We start from the raw sequence: 23,694 nt of genomic DNA, 5'->3' as shown, positions 1-23,694 counted from the left end.
GGCGCGGCGGAGGCGGTGGCTCGCGCCGCCGGTCACGTGAAGCTGGCGCCCCAGCGGCTGAGCTGCCTTGCAGCGGGGCCCGGGGCGGAGGAGGTTGCTGCTCCGGGGAGGGAAGCGCCGCCAGCCCTGCTGAAAGGGCACACAACCCCACCTGCGCCCTGGCGTCCCCACCGGGGAAAGGATCCCAAATTGCAGAACTGCTTGTACCTCTGGTGGGCCGCGCAGAGCACGGCCTCAGTCGCTCTTTGGACAGACCCAGCCCGGCCTTCCCGCGCTTCCCGCGCCCCTCCCACCTCCCTGGCTCCTCGCCCTGGATAATAATAATAATAATAATAATAATAATAATAATAATAATAATAATAATAATAATACCCTATACAGAGATTTACCACCTGTTCTGTCACTTCCAGAAGCAAGGCGAATCCCAAACCTTTGTAGGCTTTTCAGGAACGAGGGACGCGGAAGTCCTTTCTGCTTAGCATATAAGGGAAGCGCTCAAAGTCAAGCTCCCCAGATCCCTCAGTGGACTATTCCTGCGGGAGGCACCCGGCACCTGCATGCCTTGAAGCACCTTTGCTTCTTGCCTGACCTCTCCGGCGTCCCCTCCCTTGCAGACTACTTCCTCTCCCTCTATTAACTGTTCTGAACTGCAATGGGAGAGAAAAGGGGCTCTCTCATTTGACCTTGAATTTACCTTGCCAGGATCTTTTGGGTGCTATGTTTCAGGGGCTTTTAAACTTTGGACCAAGACTCACTGTGTGAGATAGTTTACAAAACAACGTGTGTGCACACACGTATGTTTATTTATGATACATATAACATATAAAAATATATTTATGTACATTTACACTATTGAAAAGTTTCCCAAACAGTATTTGTCCTTTCATGTTATACATTCTGTATTGTTTTATTCTGTTGTGTGCCTTAAAAAAAAATGCTGGTTGAAAATAAATTGATTATGTAAACCACGAAGCTCTCTATGAATTTGAAAAGCACTCTGCCCTTGGGAAGGAATTCAGTTCTGAGACCAGGGGAGTCAAGAGTGAAAGGTGAGGAAGGAATTCATTAAATCGAGAATAGCAGGGAATGACAGCTGCCTTACAGGCAGCAGAGAGCATGGAAAAACAGAGGGAGGAAACGGAAACTCACTGAATTCCTGCTCTGCGTAAGGCAATCTCTTGGCGTCCAGTCCAGTGTCCGCTTGAATCTGCAAGGCGTGGGAACTAAGTCCCTACCACTCAGGATTTGGGGGAGCCTCAGAGCACTGGATGGAGCGAGATTATGTTCTGGAAATTTGCCAAAGCAAAGGAAGGAGATTTTCAGGCAGGCTATTAAAGAGCACGATCACACAGCTGCAGTTCTGTCCAGGTCACCCAGGCGACGGGAACTTGGAAGTGCAAATCAGAGCTCTCAGTAGCCCCTCCCTACTTGTCTGAAGTAGGACAGAGGGAGTGAAGAAGACTTGTGCTTTTAAGTCTGGAGAACAGAATGAAATAGAAAAATGACAAAGAAGCTTACCACTGGAAGAGTGCAGAGACAAAATGTAAGTTGAACAGTAAGAAGTCTTTATTTAAGGCAAAGAGTGCACACTCGAAGGGGAGTGTGGGTAACCTCAGAACGGATGCATGCTTAAGGGTTTAAGATGTGGGGTTTTATGGGGTCTTTTGGGTAAGGGTCAGCATAAGGCATGATGTATGAAGGTGATTCATAATTCCTTTGAAGTTTTGTCCTAAGAATAGGGTTATTTAGGAGACTGTTGGTCTGGATCTCAACATCCTTTATCTACAATAGGTTTATTTAAACGTAGAAGGTCTATCTCCTCTCCCAGTTACAAAGTTACTTAATTGATGAAGGGGTCTGGAAGAAGAGGAAAAACAGCATATAGATTAAGTTAAAGAATAAACTGAGCCTTTTTCACAGGCTATATAGCTTTTACAATGGCATGACCTTTGTCCCCTTTCCCTGCCCTACCTCATGGGGTTGGGCAGAGAAGTCCTTGATTGACAAACTGTGTTCTTGGAGGCCTGATCTAATTGGTTCGATGAAGACATGGGCTGCGCTCTGATGTTTTTCTTTATTTGGGGAATTGTTTTTCATCTGGGGACTATTCAGACATTCCAAGTCACACCTGGCCTTTGAAACTCCAACTAATTAACTCTGTGAGTCTTTCTGGCTCTCTGGTTTTATCTGGTTAACTCTTTAAGTCCCTCTTAGTAGACTTTGCTGGCTTTATTCTCTCTCCACCCTGCTCATGTCTGTGTTTCTGCCTAACAGTACCATTCCCACTCTCTCATTTCTTTCCATCCCTTTTCCAGTCTCTCAATGTTCTGGTACATCAATTCTATTTTTCCCACTCTAGCCTTACTAATACCACCTTACTTGTCCATCTCTGTGTTTATAATTTTACCACACTTGTTCTGCAAGCAAACTTTTCTGTACTCTGTCCAGAAACCAGAATCTAGTGTTCCAAATGGAGATGCTGGACTTGATAACTATTGATAAACTGGCTTGCTTATGATAGGAGTGCAGATGAATTAGTATTTCTGAATTTCCTGGAAGAGGAAAAGACATAGAGAGGCATGCAGGCAAATGTAAAGGAACTAGACTAACTTTCTCTGAACACTTTGAAAGGCATTAATTGAATAATGTAGGTTAAGATTTCCTTGACTCTAGAAGGCAGTAAAAAGAAAGCCACCAATGGATCAAAGACCTGAATGTAAGTCATGAAACCATAAAACTCTTAGAAGACAACATAGGCAAAAATCTCCTGAATATAAACATGAGCAACTTTTTCCTGAACACATCTCCTCGGATAAGGGAAACAAAAGCAAAAATGAACAAATGGGACTACATCAAGCTAAAAAGCTTCTGTACAGCAAAAGACACCATCAGCAGAAAAAAAAGGCATCCTACAGTATGGGAGAATATATTTGTAAACAACTGATCCGACAAGGGGTTAACATCCAAACTATATAAAGAACTCATATGCCTCAATAACCAAAGAGCAAATAACCTGATTAAAAAATGAAATGGGCAGAGGATATGAACAGACAATTCTCCAAAGAAGAAATACAGATGGCCAACAGGCACATGAAAAGATGCTCCACATTGCTAATCATCAGGGAAATGCAAGTTAAAACCACAATGAGATATCATCTCACACCAGTCAGGACAGCCAACATTGAAAAGACTAAGAACAACAAATGCTGGCAAGGATGTGGAGAAAGGGGAACCCTCCTACACTGCTGGTGGGAATGTAAAATAGTTCATCCATTGTGGAAAGCAATATGGAGGTTCCTCAAAAAACTAAAAATTGAAATACCATTTGACCTGGGAATTCCACTCCTAGGAATTTACCCAAAGAATACAAGTTCTCAGATTCAAAAAGACATATGCACCCTAATGTTTATCGCAGCACTATTTACAATAGCCAAGATATGGAAGCATCTAAGTGTCCATCAGTAGATGAATGGATAAAGAAGATGTGGTACATGAACACAATGGAATACTATTCAGCCAAAAGAAAGAAACAAATCCAACCATTTGCAACAACATGGATGGAGCTAGAGGGTATTATGCTGAGTGAAATAAGCCAGGCAGAGAAAGACAAGTACCAAATGATTTCCCTCATTTGTGGAATATAACAATGAAGCAAAACTGAAGGAACAAAACAGCAGCAGACTCACAGACTCCAAGAAGGGACTAGCGGTTACCAAAGGGGAGGGTTGGGGGAGGGAGAAGAGGATTGAGGGGTATTATGATTGGTATACATGGTGTAGGGGCGGGTCACGGGGAAGACAGTGTTGCACAGAGAAGACAAGTAGTGACTCTGCGGCATCTTACTACACTGATGAACAGTAACTGCAGTGGGGCAGAGGGGTACTTGATAATATGGGCGAATGTAGTAACCACATTGTTTTTCATGTGAAACCTTCATAAGAGTGTATATCAATAATACCTTAATAAAAAATATATATGAACATAAAAAAAAGCCACCAAGCCTACCACATTAACCCATTTAAAAAATCCCTTATCATGTTGGAACTTTCACACACTTCACTTTTGACTCTAAGATTCTAAAAGGACACGAAATTATTTGTTAAGCGGAAGAGTAGAATCATAATTTAGACATATCAGAATAAGTAGAGCTAAATGTCCATGAAAGATTCTTAACGTAATTGATCCTGTGGTTCCCACAACAATCTGTATTCCACATCCTCAACTTATTTTTCATCTAAACAAAACTGATTAAGTCAAAATATTATTTGAGCTTTCAGGAGTCAGATACATCTAAGCTCTCTCTTGGAGACCAAGGAAGGTCAAGGGAAAAGGACTTCAATGGAAGAGTCTAGTTCAGTCTATCTAAACTCCACATCTTAAATATTACTCTGACTCTCATAGATCTAGTTTCTTTCTTCCTTTTGGAATTATTCCCACATGCCTGTTCTTTCTCATCCTTTCAAGTCCCAGCTGCAGTCTGAAAACTCAAGTTTACAGAAGTATAAAAATTAACCAATATATATTCTGATTTCATTTCTCATATTATCATTGAGACAGAGTTGGAAGTAATGATGGGGCCCCTGCAGCCCAGAGAGCATAAATGACTTGTCTGAGGCCAGCAAGCCTTCTGTGGCAGAACCAGGACTAGAATTTTGGTTTCCTGACATCAAGCCTAGTGCCTTTTACAGCAGACTGAGGGGACGGAAGCCGAGGAAAATTAGTAAGGAAAATGGAAAAAGGAAGAAGATAGGATGCTGGTTCACTTGATCTCCCCACCATCCATCCCAGATCTGAAAGCAAAATAGTGGAGGAAACACTGGATTGGAAAGGACCTTGGTTGGATCTTGGCCCTGCCATTCAACACTTGATCTTCCTGACGTTAAGTAACTCATTTCCTCCCATGACTTCCTTTTGCTTATTTGTAAAATAGGGAAAATATCACTGACGTGGATGGGATAAATGATGTAATGCCTATGAGAGCACTCCACAAGCAACATGGTTAAGTGTGAAATGCCTGATGCAGTCTCACTGGCAAGTCTCTTTTCACCAAAGAAACCCAGAGGTGAAGACCAAGGGCCATTATATGCAAATGATTTAAGTAGTTTAGTTACCTAAATCTCACTGAGATTTTTTGACTGGTAGAGCAAGAAATCAACATTAACCCCCGTTGGAGAGTTTTTAGGTGTTTCATTTATTCTTCTCTGTTTTTTTCCTGTTCTTTATTAATTTACACAGAAGTTATATAAGCAGAAAGACTGCATTTCTCTCTAGGAAAAAAGTTTTTTTTGTTGTTCAGTAACCCTTCTTGGACTCCTCATATTTGCCTGACTTATGTTTTCTAGTCTAGTCTATTTGGAAAGCTAACCTTTCCTTACTGTCTCCTGGCTATTCTCATGATACTTGGATATGGACTGATGTGTATATGGAAAGCATAACATGGAAAGTTAGTGCTGGAAAGAATTACAATGATCAGAGAGGTACTCCTTTATCTTATGGGACCGGGGTGATTTAGGTAGATATCAGAAGTGGTTTGCCCAAGGTAGCAGAGGGAGTTAAAGGGAGATTAAGAATTTAAATATACTTGATAAAAAGAGCCACACTGGGAGCCCTCTCCTCCCCCCAATGCAAACTGGAGAATCTGCTCATATGCATGTTAATCATCTAAGTGTAACTACCTAAACTTGTGTACCACTTTCTGCAATGTTTCAGTTGTAAGAGTTAGGATATGGTGATGATTCTCAAACTTGTATCTGAACCACCTAGAGGACTTGTTAAAAAACCCAGGTTGCTGGGCCCCAAACCTAGAATTTCTGGTTTAGTAGGTGGGGTTCTGAGACTTTGCATCCTGCTGGTACTGGAACCAGATCTTGAGAACCACTGCACCATAGGTATGCTGGAAAATCCATTTTTCTAGGATCTGACAAAACTGTGACAAAACTGTGTGGTGAGAGAAATCTGTTTCATGACTTGTGTTCATGTCCATTTTTCCCCAATCTTAGTTCTCTGCTAACAATCTTATAATCCATTTAGAAAGGCTTAAGGCAGAGATTTTCAAACATTAGTGTGTGTCAGAATCACCTAGGACACTTGTTAAGGATGCAGATACCTGCCATCTTCTCTTTACCCCACCCCTCAAATGCGAGGAGTGAGGCTCCTTGATGCCAGGGATTTTGTGCTGATCACTATCATATCTCTAGGTTCTGGGTGTTCTACAAGTGATTATCAAATAAACGAATAAATGAATGAATGAATGTGGTAGACTGTTACATGGGTGGCTCCTAATGAATCATGCCTATTGGCAATAATGTCCTTGTGTTGTACCCTCCAGCATTTTTTACATTGTTTTATTAAAGTTTTATTGTAGACTTTGCTTCTGGACACAAATAAAGGCAGACAATTGTCACAAGGAGAGTAGTAGTAAAACAAAGTCTAAGCTGTAAAACCATTTCAAAATATAAACTTCCTTTTTGTAAATACATTGTGTCTAAGTCTGCCCATGTTAGTAACTTTGGTGTACAATGTTTCCCCTGATAAACAGACAAAGCCCATCCATTACCTTACATAAAGCCCCATCTTTTTGTAACTAATCTACCTAGTCTAGTCTCAGCCATACCATATTAGTCACAACTCACTTCTGTCCCTTCACAGGTGTGGAGGGGAATGCCTTGGATGGCCAATGAAACGTTAGCAAACATGACGCAAGCAGAGTCTTGATAAGTGCTTGTACAAAAGTGGGTCTCTCTCTCTTGGAACCCAGCTGCCATGCTTTAGGAAAGCCAAACTAACTAGCAGATGAGAAACTACGTAAAGGACAACTATGGCCCTCTAGCTGACCAACACCAACTTCCAGATACATGAACGAAACCACCTTCGCTATTTCAGCCCCAGCAGACCTCCCAGCTGACTGCAGCTACTGAATGAGTGACCTTAGCTACCATCACTTAGAGTGGCAAAACCACCCAGCTGAGCCCAACGAGTCCAAAGAATCACGAGAAACAACAAATGGTCTTTGTAGCCTCTTGGTTTTGGAGTTGTTAACGCAGCAACAGACACATAACACAATGAGTACATTTTGGTGTGATCTCTATTCCTCACAGAATTTAATTCTTGCTTGTAAAGTTTCATTACAACCAAGGCACTGGGTCTTTTAGAAAAATCAAAGCATGAGTATCCACTTTTCTCATTTTCCAAACATGTTTGGAAAACTTGCAACTGATACAAGTTGTGAGGTTTTCACCTTGAAAACCTATTCGTGATAAGGGTCTGGGGCAATGACTATAACTGGAATACCCTTGAAGTCATGGCTGATCTCTTAAGGGTAATGTGGTGCTTAAGGTGAGGCCACTCTGACTTTGGCTGTTTTATTTCTTTCCATCAGCATCCACCTGGCTTTCCAGTTGCACATTCCTGTTATTTCTCTCATGCTTTCTCTGTTGTGTGCTTACTTCTTTTGTCTTTCCTTTTCATATATTCACCTCCAAGCCTCCAGTGACTAATCAAAGAGAGACAAAAATGTATGTTTCTTTTTATTTTGTGCCTTCTGCCACTGGATATAGAGAGGTAAAAATACAGATACTGACAAAAATGACACCAAAGTAACCACAGTTATGTTCAGTTATGCTCATGATTATAAATTATGTATTATATTTCTAATCATGGGGCACTGACTTTGCTCCATTCACACATTATCATACAAAGGAAAGGAAATTTATTTAGTGCCTTCTCTGACAAGTCACATAGTAGGTACAAAATATGTCTTGAATGGATGAGGGGAACTCAGTAATCTCAATGAGATTAAAACCATTCATTTGCTGGTTCCTTTAAAAAGATGTGTGCTCTTGAAAAGAAAAGGTAAGTTTGTTTGGTCTCTGTATTTAAACTTGATTAGGAAAAAATTGGAAGAAAACATATCAGTTATCACTGTAATGGCATGTAAGGGAAGAACAGTGATCTCAATTGAAGTATACTCTCATTGTCTTTTTAAGGGGAAAGTACTTTTTTTGAAATATTCCACTGAAATCACATGTGTCTTTCGGGGAACTTATTTGTGAAGGAACAGATGGGTTTAATTTTTTTAAAAAGTTCTCACAATGTCTAGTTCAACTGCACTTATTAGAGCTGAAGAAAATAAAGGCAAGAACTGGGTTACTTATGTAAGATCACTCAAATGTGTGAAATTGGTTACCAAGTGGTGAGATGCACATGTGTGTCTTAGGAGTTTATCACTATTAATGAAAAAAGCAACTCAGAGTAAAAGCCAGCTTACAGGGAATCAACAGTACTATTTCCCCAAAGATACTGTAAATATATGAACATTATATGTATAAGTAATTAAGCCGTCACTGGAAAAAAAAACCTGTGACCTTTTATCAGAGAGATTTTCTGCCATACTTTTTGTACTCTATTCTCCCAAGGTCCCATTCCTCACCAGTGTACACAAAACCTAGGTCTTCATCTCTGTCTTCAATCAATGTCAGAGAATGACAAATTAAAAACGGTAGAGAAACACAAAATGCTGAAGAGGATGTGGAACAACAGGGACTCTCATTCATTGCTGCTGGGCATTCAAAATGGTACAGCCATTTTGGAAGACATCTTGGCAGTTTCTTATAAAACAAAATATATATACCCTTACCATATGATCCAGCAATCATGCTTCTAGCTATATACTCAAAGGAGTCAAAAACTTATGACCACACAAAAATGTGTATCAGATATTTACAGCAGCTTTAGTCATTATTGCCAAATTTGGAAGCAACCAAGGTGTCCTTCAGTGGGTGAATGGATAAATAAACTGTGGTCCATCCAAACAATGGACTATCATTCAGTGCTATAAAGGAATGAGCTATCAAGCCACGTAAAGACATGGGGGGGACCATAAATGCATATTACTAAATGAAAGAAGGCAGTTTGAAAGGGCTCCATACTGTATGATTCCAACTATAAGACATTCTGGAAAAGGCAAAACTATGGACACAGTAAAAGGATCAGTGGTCATCAGGGGTTTGGGAATGGGGAGGGCTGGTGGGGATGAATATGTGGAGCACAGAGGATTTTTAGGGCAGTGAAACTGCTCTGTATTCTGCTATAATTGTGGATATTTTATTATACATTTGTCCAAACCCATAGAATGTAAACACTAAGAGTGAACCCTAATATAAACTGTGGACTTTGGGTGATAATAATGCATCAATGTAAGTTCATCAATTTGTAAGAGATGTACTGTCGGCTTCCTCCTCGTCTCCGCCCCGCAGATAGAGGAGGTGATGCGATGAGATATCGAAGACCTGAGTAAGCCAGCCAGGGGACTCAAGGCATATCAGCTCAAGAGTGGTGCTGAGAGGGTACCTCTCGTATTTATTAGTCATACAAATACATCCAAGGACAGTTGGTGATCTCATGCGTACAACCATAGGCTCGTTGTGATCTCAGTGCACAACTCCCTCTGCAGTTCTTCCCAGCACAGCACAATAAGGGAGATAACAATGTTGTGGGAACTGGTCTTGGTTAAGGTACAACATTCCTTTAAGGAACACATCACATTTCTTTTTTTTTTTTTTTTTGTAGATAATCATTTTTTATTGAAGGGTAGTTGACGCACAGTATTACATTACATTAGTTTCAGGTGTACAACATAGTGATTCAACATTTATATACATGACAATTCTAGGTACCAGCTATCACCTTACCAAGCTGTTACAATATCTTGACTATATTCCTTATGCTATACATTACATCCCAGTTACTTATTATTTTACCATTGGAAGTGTGTACTTTTTTTTTTTTTTTTGTGAGGGCATCTCTCATATTTTTTGATCAAATGGTCGTTAACAACAATAAAATTCTGTATAGGGGAGTCAATGCTCAATGCACAATCATTAATCCACCCCAAGCCTAATTTTCGTCAGTCTCCAATCTTCTGAGACATAACAAACAAGTTCTTACATGGAGAACAAATTCTTACATAGTGAATAAGTTCTTACATGGTGAACAGTACAAGGGCAGCCATCACAGAAACCTTCAGTTTTGCTCATACATTATGAACTATAAACAGTCAGTTCAAATATGAATACTCATTTGATTTTTATACTTGATTTATATGTAGATACCAGATTTCTCTCTTTATTATTATTATTTTTAATAAAATGCTGAAGTGGTAGGTAGATACAAGATAAAGGTAGAAAACATAGTTTAGTGTTGTAAGAGAGCAAATGTAGATGATCAGGTGTGTGCCTGTAGACTATGTGTTAATCCAAGCTAGACGAGGGCAATAAAACATCCACGTATGCAGAAGATTTCTCTCAGAACAGGGGGGGTGAGGTTCTAAGCCTCACCTCTGTTGATCCCCAATTTCTCACCTGATGGCCCCCCTGCGACTGTGCCTGTCTTAGGTTGTTCCTCCCTTGAGGAATCTTACCCGTCTCTGGCTAACCAGTCATCTTCCGGGGCCATACAGGGAAATGTAAAGTTGGTAAGTGAGAGGGAAGCCTTATTGTTTGAAATGGTTAGCTTTTTATTTCTTTGCATATTTATGCCCTGTAGCTTCTATGCCCAGCATTTGTCTTGAGGTATCTTTACCACTTGGAAGAATTATGATACTCGGTAAATTTGATATGAGGTACGAATTCTATTTAAGGGTTGTAATTAGGAAGGAAGAAGAAAAGCTATAGAAGTAGCAGGCGGCAGAAAACATGGGAAGATTGATTATTTCTTTGACATATCTTCTTGTAGAGTAACTTCAGCATGTATAGGTTTTAAGCTACTACTTAAATTGCGCACACACATTAACATAATAGGAGTATAGTTACATAACCAAAGCATATCTGTAATTACCAGCCATCTCCAGTGAAACCAAGAAAATCAGTTAGGCACCTTAGGCATTTGTGAAAACTTATCTATGATATGGTGGATATTGTCCAACTGAACTTGAACAGTCTGAGAGAAATCAGACACATCACATTTCTTAAGGCACACATCACTGATTAGTAGAGAAAAACAGGTGAGTTATGATATTTTGAGCCCACAATGTACCTCTCTGGTGGGGGATATTGATAATGGGGGAGGCTGTGGGTATGGGGGCAAGGGTTATATGGGAACTCTCTGCCCTTTCTGCTTAATTTTGTTGTGAATCCAAAACAGCTCTAAAAAATAAGATATGTTTTTAAAGACTATAGAAATAGTATTGATAGGTTTGGATGGCTCTATCCCCTACTCACCCTCCTTGTCAGACTGCATATTGCTGGGTGTTCATTACCTTGGTTCAGAAATTGCCACTTCTTCCCTCATTGCTATTTCGATTCTCTGGGCTTGACCTCCTTTACTTTTGATCACATTACTTGCATTGGTATATTTCCTTGCTTATGAAAAAATTAATTTTCTTAGAATTCTTTTTAGTTGTATTTAAATAAGCTCATGAATTAAAAAAATTTTTTTTACAGCTAATGCCATTTTAAACTTTTGTAAAATATTGGCACAACATGAAATCACTGACTGACGGAGAACGGGGATTTTTCTCCTTTTCAAAACAGTTGGCCCCCAAATCTCTGGTTGTCAGGGAAATTTCAATTATGCTTTGTACTTATATTTTCAAATATACCTTCACTTTCCTCCCCTTCATGCCTCCTTTTCCCTAATTGCTGCTTAATTACACTACAGTCTATGAATGGAAATGATCTCTTTGTAGGTTGTATCTGGCTGCCTGGAAATGATGGTGATGTCAAAATCGTTGGTTTGCAGTTAGGCATCAGAGCGAGAGGAACGTGGGTAAAGGGGAAATAACTGGTATTTGTAAATTAGCATTTGGAGGAAACCATAAGTTTCTGTGACACTCCTCTCATGACTCCCTCTTCTTCTGGATAAGGTGATACGAAATGTCTTTCTATTAAAGAGAACTTGCTTTGATGTAGAATCTATGTCTACACACTTTGCGATGCTTGTGTATTCCCCATGTGACAGTCCATCTTGCTTCAGATTTGGGAGATCTCCAGTCTGCCAGTCTTGCAGATGTGGATTCTCCGATTGGCATATGTGCTCACGAATAGGGAAGAGTGGTCACTTTTAACTTATGATTCACAGCTGTGTGGTTATGATGCTTAAAGGAACAAACTCCATTTCAAGTGAGGGTTTGGTGCCTTCTGTGGTACTCCCAGTAAAGTGTTTGTAGCAGAACAATTTTCCCCTATAAGTGTGTTTATTATTTGGGAGGCTTCTCGGCTATCAAGTCTAAGAGAGATTGTTATGTGGGTTGTATTTCAGGAAAGGCTTTCAGTCTTTTGATATATTCCCCCTGTTAATCCTACTGAAATTCTTTCTCTGTAAAGGAGGAAATGCAGACTATGTATTCCAATGAGAGTGAAAATACCACAGATACTTATTGCATATTTTATAATCATTTAGACCAGTGTTTCTATGGCTTTAGAGTCACAAGTCCCTGAGTTAAAATCTTGTACTCTTCCAAAGGTATGTAGGTCAAGTTACAGCAAACTGGAGGTTTTCTTAGACTCACCCTTAAAAACACCACTTCCCTGGCCTTTGGCCTTTGTTCACAGGCCCCTTTTCAGCATTATTCCTTTCTCCCCCTTCTACTGTAGTTTGTGGTAGGTTGTTGCAACAGTGGCTTCCAATGTGTTCATTCCTCCTTGTATCCAAATCTTTTCTTAGTCTCTATCACCCTGTGCCTGCAACTTGACCAGGTGACTTGTTTTGGGTCAGGGGCACTAGTGACTGTGACATGAGCAGAAACTTAAGATGAACTTCTTCATCTGGGCTAAGGCTCCTTTGTGGCTCCTTTGATAGTCCTCAAACCACCTTGGGAGAAGCCTGAGCTAGCTGGCTAGAGGCTGGGAGACGCTGTGCAGCAGGGGTAAGTCATTGCCAATGAGGCCCTACCAGAAAAAAACAGCTTAACAATCACCAGACATGTGAATGAACATCCAGCCTCAGCCTGGCCAGCCAAGTCCAGAAGACCCGTCACAAACATCTCAAATGTCCCAGCCATCACAGACAATTCACAAAATTGTGTGCTAAATAAAATACTTTGTTGTTCTAAGCCCCTAAATTTCCAGATAGTTTGTTATGCAGCACAAGCTATGTGATACACAGTCTCACATGCAGTCAGTTCAGTTTTCTCTTATGTGACGGAGTACCATTCACACAACTGGTTCCTTATCTTTCCTGTTCTTCCACTATAGAAAACATCTTAGTTCAGTTCTTTAGTTAGAAGGAATAAAATCCATTTAGGCTGGCTAAAAATAAAACTGTGTGTGTATATGTATATATTTATGTACACATCTGAGTGAGAGGTGGAGATCATTTTGATGACAAAAGACTTGCAGCTCAACCAGGCTTCATATTTGCTGATGCTAGGAAGTCTCTGATAACTGAGTCTACTCTAACAACCTTTTTTTTGTCTTTCTCTCAGGCTCTTCTTTGAAACTCTTTGAACAGCTATTCTGTCTTCCTACTTCACTCTGAAGACTGGCTTTCTCCGTTTATTCATCAAGTGGCACAGGGCTCCAAATGACACCTCAGTCTCCACATCTAGAAGACTCTATCTCTTATTGATTACAATCTGTTTCCAAATAGAAACTCTCAAAAAGAAGATTTGATTGGCTCAGCTCATTTGCCTACTGCTTATAAGTAAGTTTCACTTTAATCAAGTGATCACCCCCATCTTGTGAGTGATGGTAGCACAGAGCAGATAGGGTGGGCAAGAAGATTTTGTGTATCTGCTGGTTCACCAGAGTTCTTTTGATCTAGGCTGAGCTCAGCTGGGTATTACTGCTTCAAGCCATGGTAGCTAGGGTGACCCCTTTTCACACTGTAGGTTGTGTATTGGATAGGGTGGTTCTATACAGTATGTGCTACATGTATGTTCTCTTGTTTCTTGCTCCAGTGACACAGCTTGTTCCTAGGCATGTTCATCTCATGGTGATGGTAAAAGTGCAGGAGAACACGGGGAAGCATGCAAGACCTACTAAGACCTAGGCTCAAAATTGTCACACTGGCACTTCCTTCCAGATATCATTCACCAAAGCAAGTTACATGGCCAAGCCCAAAATCAAGGGACAGGAAAATCCACTCTAGCCATGATGAAACCAAAGCAAGTGTCTGCCTGCAGATAGGACTGAAGAACTGTGGCCAGCAATGCACCCCAGTACACTTTTTTCTTTTCATGTCTTTCACATGCTCATCTTTGGGTCAGCAGAGATGGTGGTGGTGGCGACTCATGGTGAACAGCTGCAAGAGATGGATCCAGGGCTAAGGAACTAACTTCTATTGGAATGGTTTCTAAGAGTGTCAGCAGTCAAAATGGCAGTGTTTAAAGGGACATGGTGGAAATGGGCTTGCTCTGGATCAATATTATTATTCCAGGAGACCAATATGGTTTCATAGCTGCAATCTCTAGGCTGTGATATGGCCCTACAGTGGACAGGGCCGGCCAGGTTGTTCCAGGAAGGGCCATACTCCTTGGAATAGAAAAATTGCTGTGCACATCAGGAAAGCAACACAGACATACAGTCATATATCTGGCCAACAAAGAATAAATCAGAGGCAAGGTGTCAGCATGATGACGAGCACCAGTCCAAGGTTAACGGACAAGACTACTTCTGGCTCTAGAAGGTCTGCTTTGGTCAGGTTTGGCTAGGGCCAGAGATGCAAGGTTGTTGAAGGTCCTCAGGTCCGGCAAGAGAAAAAAAAGAACATAGATTGATGCTGCTAGTTGACAGTGTTTTTCTTCTGTGCTGTAAACCCACTGCCTCCTGCCTGCGACCTGCCATACTGCTGGTCTATGTGACTCAGCTGGCACTGCATCATGTTCCACCGTATCTATTTATTTGTCATCTGTGGATTATGTGAGAAATCATATAACTGTTTTTAAAAATAAAATTCAGAGCAAGCCCATGCCCATATGGTTGATTCTGATAGTTGAAGGAGTAGAAATCAGGGGAATAAAGTCAGAAGGCCCAGTAAGTGTAAACTGATGGTGGAAGGAAGAGACAATATAAAATTTAGTCATTAGCAGGATTTGACTCTGTGAGCCCCAGAAGAGGCTCCTAATGAAGGCTGATTACTAATGGTGGAAAGGAGGCTGCGGCTTAACTGTGTTAGGAGAAATGGGGGAGGAGCTTACTCTGAGCTCTTAGGGGAAGAAATGGATGTAGGCCAAGCAGCAGTGGGAACTCTTTAAACTTCCTCATCTCTGAATTCAGAGTAAGCTTCTGTTTACCTATCCAGCCTCATCCCCCACAACTTCCCCATCTGTACTCTATCCTCTGCCAATGAGTGTGCTTTCCATTCCCCAAAGACAGCCTGCTCTTTCCCTATTCTGTGCCTTTGACTGTACTGTTCTCACTGTCTAGGATGCTGTCTTTCCGATTTTTGCCTATCAAATTATTCTGACCCTTCAAGGCCTATCTCCGATTCCATTTCTTCCATGAAGTGGGTTCCTCAACCAAACATGACCTGTTGCTGCTTTAACTCCCATAGTACAACTCACTGTCTGCCTTGTATTATCATTTTACCTGTACGTCCTTAATCTAGCCTTTCCCTCCACTTCCCTCTGACTTAGTTATCTATGGGACAGCCTAAACTTTACCTGGACCGATAAAGCCACATGTCCTCAAAATCAGTGCTCTCAAAAGACTGCAGTTGGTCCAGTGGGAGAGGTAGATAGGTAAATGGGAATTGCAGCACGTGGTAAAGATTTAACAGAAGTAAGCATTGGTGCTACTGAAGCCTCTAAGAAGGGAACTCTAACCAGCCTTCCTGAGTCAGAATCCTAAGGGTAAAGGGCATAGGTCATTCCAGCAGAGCCAGCAGCACCTGCAAAATCTCTGGGGTTGCTTCACAAATTGCTGTAAGGAGCAATATACTAGATATTTCTGTTTAAATCTTGGAAAATCAATAACCTAAATGCCTAACTCATACAGATACTTTCCTATTTGTTACCATCTCTGGTAACCTGCAATAAGCTATCATTCATTCCAATTTATAAATGAAGAAACCAGTCTCAGGGCTTAAATGATTACTCTGGGGCAAATTCAAAGTAGCAGAGTGAGGATGACAACATAGATTTTCTGAGGCCAAAGCCATGCTCTTTTCTCTACATTGTGCCTCTCAGATCTGTCTCCTCCAGATAGGAGACAACTGGGTGAAAGGTCAAGGAGAGGATCTAGGAGAAAAGTCAAGAGCTGGAGGATAAATGACATAACCTTCTCAGTGTTTGCCGAAGACTATTTCTGCTTCATAAAGCATGTAGAAATCCAGTGTTCTGTATGTAGACCAGAGTGCCTTAATCCCCTTCCATGGATTCTTCTCTACTTTCAATGGTTGACATTGCCATTCACATAGGCAATAAGAAGGGCGGAGGGTACAGGATGACCTCTAACCTACTTAAAGAAGTGATGTGGCTGCAGTGATGGTAGCCAATATGAATGTCACAACCCTCAAGTGTAAAGAATTGGCTTGGAGTTACAGAAATCACCTGACTCAAATTCTGACCTCAGTATTGGTGACATTCCAGTGGTGTACCTTTTTTTAAAAAAATAGCATATTATATATTCTAACTCAAAATAAAGCTTCACTTCATTTCCACTTACATACATGTGCCATATACAACATTTCGGAGAAGTAATAAGGGTTTTGTAAAATCTAACAAGATTGCTGTAACTCCAAAAACATATGGTCTCTGTAGAGACCAGCACTGCCACCCTCAGTAAAAGGTAGACATTGCAATTATCAAGTAAGAATCTTGTATCCTTAAATTATAATTTGCTCTCCTAATTAACAGTCTTGAATAACAGAGTATCTGTGTTGGAAAAAATCTTGGGGATCACTCACCATTTTCTGTGTTAAAAATCAGATTTAGAAAAACTTGGTAATTTTGCCAGTTAACTTTTCTTTGAAATTTTCATATACATGATACCATTTCATCTTTGAAACCTTGTGAAACAGACATGACTTGGTGGTATTCTGATTTTACAGATAAGAAAACAAAGCTCAAAGAGTTTAAGCCTTGCTTATCAGCGTAAGAATAGCAAACAACCATGCCAAGATTTTTGTGCTTTTTTCTGTGTACCACATGACCATTCATGAATTTTTACTGATTTGAAGGAAATGATAGTAAGGAATGATAATCACAAAGACAAAACTTGGCATTTCACTGTTTTCTTGTGCAGTTCAGAAGGAGGGGGAAAAGGTTCGAGACTGGAGCTTGAGACATTTCCTTCAGCTCTTGATGGAGTGACATGGGCTAGCTCACGTGTGTCATCTCTGAAGTCACAAGCCTGGAAATTGACCTATTTTACAGGATTGGTGTGAGGCTCAAATGAGATAATGGATGAGAGACTGCTATGTAAACAATAAAATGTTAAGTGATTATATGGTGAAAACAAATTCTGGTCCATCCAGGCTTTAGAAATGTAGGGGATAATACAAATATTAACCTTTTAGGTACCATCTAAAGAGGGACATCTGTCACTTAAAAAGGAGGATTCAACAACTTTAACAGCAGAAATCATAATCCTGAACACAAAAAGAAATATATGTGCTCTTGTTTGGGAAGACAATATAATGAAGGCATTTCACAAGTTCATTTACAGATTCAATATATTGCCAATTAAAATCCCAATAGAGAACTTAACAGAACTCGACTATCTGTAAATGTTTTATGGGAAAAAACTTTCATTTTTAGAAAACAAAATAACAGCATAAGATTTACTCTGCCAACCTTTTAAATGATTGTCACAATTTTCTGGTACAATTTTATTTAGAGAGAATAGAGTGATGAAGTAGAACAGATATAAAAAGTAGACTAATAACATTTTAAAATGTGACTATATGGCAAATCAAGTGACACAAAGTAATATGAATGAATCATTAATAAATGTGTTAAAGAAAATGGATATGAATATAGAGAAAAATTAATTTACAACACTTTCTTGTATCACATCCTAAATCTACTTCGAATTAGAGTTAAAAATTAAAAAGCCATCTACAAGCAAAGCCAGAAAAAATGGGAACCTCAATAAATCAGTCATGGGAGATAATTTCTTGATAAAGGAACAAAAAGACCTTTGGCAAAATGGATATAATAAGAAGTTAAATGTTTTCCTACAACAATGAATAATAAAATGAAAACAACTGAGTGAGAAACATTTATAATTGGTCTGTAGGAATAGAAATTTTAGCTTCAAAATACGTAAGCAAGATACTGATTTATAAAGGCAATAACTACTTTCTAATGGAAGCCTGGTCACAGAATAGGAATGCATAATTTATAAGAAGAAATATATGGAGTAATCAAGTGTTATTCAAAAATTAAGCTTCCAGAAGAATTTTTAATTTTGTGAATTATAGCGACTATGAGGTGTCATCTGAACTGTACTTAATTAGCAAAAATAAACTTGAATAGGTCATGTTGACAAGATTATGGGATAAAAGATCCTTATGCATTGGTGAGAGAATGTGGGCAATCTTCACCAAGGAAATAAATACTTCAAAAGAAAAGAAAAAGACCCACTTGTACAAAGCCACTTATATTTATGTTTGCATATCGTATTCCAGTCAAAACTGAGAAGTACCTGAGGTACTGCTGTGGAGAAATTCCTAAGCAAACTGTGATATGTTTGGGTGATGGATTACTATTCCATTAGAAATGACAAATGTGAGGGTCATATAAATATGTGGAAATAAATGCATAAAATAATGTTAAGCAAAATAAACAGTGTACATACATTGATACCAGCCTTGTAAAATTTATAGTATAAGCAGGAGAGTTGGAAGGGACCCTGTTGCTAAATAACAATTTTTAAATGAAGTTTTCCCACCTCACTTAAATATTGTGGTTTCACTTAATTTTATACCATGTTACTAAAACGTTAAAGCATAAAAATACAAAAATACATTAAAAAGTCAGAGATAAATAAAATTCTGCCCTGGAGCTATATATTATTATTATCTTACAATTTTTTTACATCTACATATTGTAGTTTATTTAATGCTATCAACTGAATGTTTGTGTCACCCCAAAATTTATATATTGAAACCCGATCCCCAATGTGATGGTGTTTGGAGGTGGGGCCTTTGGAGGTGATGAGGTCACGAGGGCAGAGCACTCATAATTGGGATTAGTGCCCTTATAAAAGTACCCAGAGAGCTCCCTTGTCCCTTCTGCCATGTAAGGTCACAGAGAGAAGATGGCTATATGAACCAGGAAGGGGGCTCTTATCAGTCACCACATCTATGGGTGCTTTGATCTTGGATTTCCCAGTCTCCAGAACTGTGAGATACAAATTTTTGTCTTTTATAAGCCACCCAGGTTATGGTATTTTGTTATAGCAGACCAAACAGACTGACACATTTGCTATTTGTAATTGTGATATCCTTCAATCCTTTTTTATCAACTCAACTTTTAGACTTGGAACTAAACATATTCTTAGATATTGTTTAGTCTGACATTCTCGTTTTGGGAATGAGAGCATTTAAGGCCTAGGGAGTTTATAGGGTGGCTCAAAGTCACAGAACTTTTCAGTTGCAAATTAATTTTTAGATTATATGTGAGAAATACTTATTTTCTTATAAACAGATTTGTCATGCCTCTAAATGAGCATGTGGTCCATAAAAGTAACTTAAGGTCAATAGTATTATTACCTCAACCTTGCTCATAATTAAAGAAATGAAAATAAAAACAATGAAATGCTATGTATTGCTTATACAATTAGAAATACTTTTAAAATATGTTATCTTATGGTAGAGAGAGTTTGGGGAAACAGGCATTGCCATATCGTGTTGGAGGGAACATCAATTGACACAGTGATTTCTGGAGGGCAGTTAGCAATAGCTGCCAGTCATTTAAATGCACTTTCCATCCAGAATTCCAACAGCTAGGAATTAACTCTAGAGATATACTGGCACAAGTACTTCAAAGTGTGTTCAAAAGGATTTTCATTAGGACAGTATTGTATAGGAAAGGAAAAGAAATCAAGATATTGATTCATTGGAAACTGGTAATATCTTTCAGATGGAATATTATATAACCAGTCACAATGAATCATGTATGTCAAATTGGGAAAGGTGTATAATATAAATTATTAAAAGGAAAAAAGCAAGGTACACAATCATGAATGGTCCTTGGTATATATTGGACATACATACATAGACACACACACACATGCACACACACACACACATTATGTATGTATCAATTCTAGAAGAGAACATGAGAAACTCTGAATAGTAATTGCCCTTGGAGAGAGAGTGATGGAGGAAGGGAAAGAGGAAACCTTTCACTAAATATCTTGTACCAATCTGTACAGTATGGATTTTCTACCTACTTACATCTATTACAGGTATTTTAAAACTGTCAACAGAGTTTATGTAGGTTGTGGCGTCATAGGTCAATAATTTTTTTATGTTTCTTGTTTCAACTTTATACTTCTTTGTATATTTTCTTTATATTTGTCTAATAAAAAGAATAGATACTTCAACTTTTATATTAAATTATATCCATGTGAACTGACCTGGAAAAATGTCCATGGAATTTTAAGTGAAAAAAAAAAAACAGGTTGCAAAGTGAAATGTTTCATTAAAAAAATCTGGGGAAGGAAAATATTGCATCATAATCAGAGAGGTTTGGTGAGGAAGAATAACAAACCTCTTTAAAAAAAAATCCAATGAAGTGAGAAACTGATTTAAAAATATCACCGAGAAGCATTATGGGGCCTATATTAGTCTCCTATTGCTGCTGTAACAAATTACCACAAACTTAATGGCTTAAAGTAACACACATGTATTATCCTATCGTTCTGAGGTCTGAAGTGTAAAATGGATCTTACTGGGCTTAAGTCAAGGTGCCATCAAGGCTGCCCTCCTAGAGGCTCCAGGGGAGAATCTGTTTTCTTGCCTTTTCCAGCTTCCAGAGGCTGCCTGCCTTCCTTGGCTCAGGCTATCTTCACAGTCAGCAATGGCCAGTTCAGTCTTTCTCACATGGCAGCACTCTGACATTCTCCTTCTTCTAATTTTTCAGGACTTTGTGATTACATTGGGCCCACTGAATAATCCAGGAAAATTTCCCTATCATAAGGTCAGCTGATTAGGAACCTTAATTCCCTTTGCCAGGTAAGGATATATTCAAAGGCTCCAGGGATTAGAACATGGATATTTTTTGGGGGGGACCATTATTCTGCCTACCATAGGACACGATGGCAATGGCCACTTTTGGGATTATACAAGGATGCTTTCAACATGAGGTAGAGGGGCTAGAATGCCAGTAATTTATCTGGACAGTTTGAATGTGGTTTTATAATCTCATGCTGACAGTACCTCAGTCTTAGGTAGCCTGGACAGAAACCTGTTATGCTGGTTTCCTAACTAAGTTGAACTTGAGAGACAAATAGGACTGCCAATTGCATAATCCTTTTATCTTTTCTCTCTCTTTTTTATTTTACGATGTATTTGTTGGTCCTGTGTCTGCAGCAGTGCTTTGGCCCTTTTATGGAGTCCTTCATCCACCAACACAACCACATCTTTAGTGTGAAAATACACCGCCACACTACTCTGTCTTTGGCACACTTCCTGAGAAAGTTCTACCACTCACCAGAGCTCTGGCTGAAACACACTTATCATCACTCTTCATTGACAAAAGGTATGAGTGAGCAACACTTATCTGAGGTATAGATGTATGACACACACACACACAATTTACTCAGGAAGTTTAGGTAGGAAAAGAAAAGGAGATAACAATTTCACTTGAAATAGAAACCTCGTGCAAAATTCAGGAGTAAAAATTAATTTGGGAGTAATAAGATACATTGCTTCTATAATTAAACAAAATCATACTGTTTAGGAATATCATCTCTTTTCTAAGGTCTCAGGGGTGCATTTCCACAAACAATTAGATAATTTCCCCCCTAAACTTAAACTTTCCTTCTGATTTCTTGGCATTAGTAGTATGCAACTCAGAATTTGAGAACAAGAGGTCAGAAAAGAAATCACCCTCTGATACGGTGCCACTAAGAATCAAAATTTGGGAGATTAATCATGACCAAGGAATTAGGTAAAGGTGTTGGCCTGCAGGCTCTCAGCAAATCCTCACTTGCTACTTGACATGGGTTTCTTCTCCAGTGTCATATTCTTTCTAACCTGGTTTAAAGGCAAAAAATGATTTGAAACGAGGTGACTGCCTGTGCCGTGTTTGGTTCACAAGGAAATGCCATGGGGAACATGGGGGCGAGGAGGGAATGGGTGGGATAGGGAGTGGAGATTCTGCATAGTTTTGGGCATGTAAATGCAGAGAAAGGCAACTGAGAGATATGCAATTGCTGTGTCATTTTCAAGGCAATATAAAGAGCTCCTTTCATCTGCCTGAGGGTGATGAAATGTAATGTGGGGGTGTGTGCTGGACGGTGGGATGAATCGGGAGCATATGCATGCCTTTCTCCAAGCAGGCCTACAGGAACACTCCTGTCCTTGCTGCCTTTCTCGCACCTCCTCTTACTCTACTCACCAAGAGGAAAGATGGGAAGCAACAAAGCCCGCTTCAAACTACACTTACTAAAAAGCCAGGTACCTTTGCATACTTAGCATAGGTTATTTAAATATGTTGCTCTTGCTATGACATATCTTGAAAAGATTATGTAATCTGTTTGTGAAATGTACAACAAAGAAAAGTAATCTCTTCATTGGCAATTGTCTCCAAGTTGCACACCTATCTTTTTACCCCTTCACTCAAAGAGTGACTGTCCATCAACTTGCCCAACAACTTTGGAATCCAGAAAAAAGGACACATTAACTGAAAGACAGAGTTTTTATTCTGTTAAAATCCAAAGAAGGTGAACCCTAGTAAGTTTTATAAAGCCTCATTTCTGAGTTGATGGAAAAAGTCTTTAGCATTAAAAATTAAATGGTACCATGTATTATTTTCTGTTTTCCAAATAAAGTTTATGTCATGGCTTAGCTTTCCTGTCTATGTGTCCTTATTGTTGGAAATTTTAAGTTTGCATTATCTTTATCCTGACTATAGATAAGAACTTGTTAAGTGTCCTTCAGCAAAGAAGAACATACTGGGAAATCACAAATCATTGCTCTGTTTACATTTGTATCATAAATATTTGTTTTAAGTAAAAGATTATTAGTTTTGGTCACCTCTTTTAATGAAAGTCATTTAGTAGAGCCATTTCAAAGCTATGAGAACATGAAAATTCTGTGTCTTTTTCTTGTTCTATTTTATAGCAGGAATCAAAGTTCAGTCAGTGCTCTGACTTGCAGAGGCCCCTAACTTAATAAAGAACTAGATTTTTTGTGTGTTCTCTTTGTCGATCAATGTCTAGTGAATTTATTAATTGTTCTCTGGAAATGAGGAGGTAGCTATAGAAGGACAAATTGGGGGTGGAGAGAACAACTAGTCAGGTGAAGAAGTCCAAAAACTTAGTTTCAAGGCCATAACTTATTAACAGAATGAACTTGGGCAATGGATCCCTGTGAGTCACCTCTCTGATCTGAATTATATGAATTGTACATGAATTGAGGGACTGATAGCTATAAAACCCCAACACGGAATAAGTAGCATACTAATTAGTCCTAAGAAAGGACCCTGGAGTCAGGCTGCCCAGGTTCAGATCCCAGCTCAGTTGCCTGCTGCATTGTGATTTGGAGTAAATTACTTAATCTCTCTGTGCATTGCTTCACCATCTA

The 23,694-nt window shown here is 39.3% G+C and overlaps 1 long non-coding RNA gene across 2 annotated transcripts; it reads left to right on the top strand.

Moving 5' to 3' along the window:
• Nucleotides 1–1,405: 1,405 nt before the first annotated feature.
• On the top strand, nucleotides 1,406–21,567 carry LOC130681972 (uncharacterized). 2 transcript variants are annotated; one of them, XR_008995268.1, is made up of 3 exons: nucleotides 1,406–1,543; nucleotides 13,421–13,638; nucleotides 21,478–21,567. It is a non-coding gene; the product is annotated as an uncharacterized LOC130681972 (long non-coding RNA). The 2 variants fall into 2 exon arrangements; XR_008995269.1 differs by lacking the exon at nucleotides 21,478–21,567 and adding an exon at nucleotides 21,029–21,120.
• The last annotated feature ends 2,127 nt before the right edge of the window (nucleotides 21,568–23,694 follow it).

This window comes from Manis pentadactyla, chromosome X, assembly GCF_030020395.1.
Source record: "Manis pentadactyla isolate mManPen7 chromosome X, mManPen7.hap1, whole genome shotgun sequence".
Lineage (NCBI taxonomy): Eukaryota > Metazoa > Chordata > Mammalia > Pholidota > Manidae > Manis > Manis pentadactyla.
This window is presented reverse-complemented; position numbering and strand designations above follow the sequence as displayed.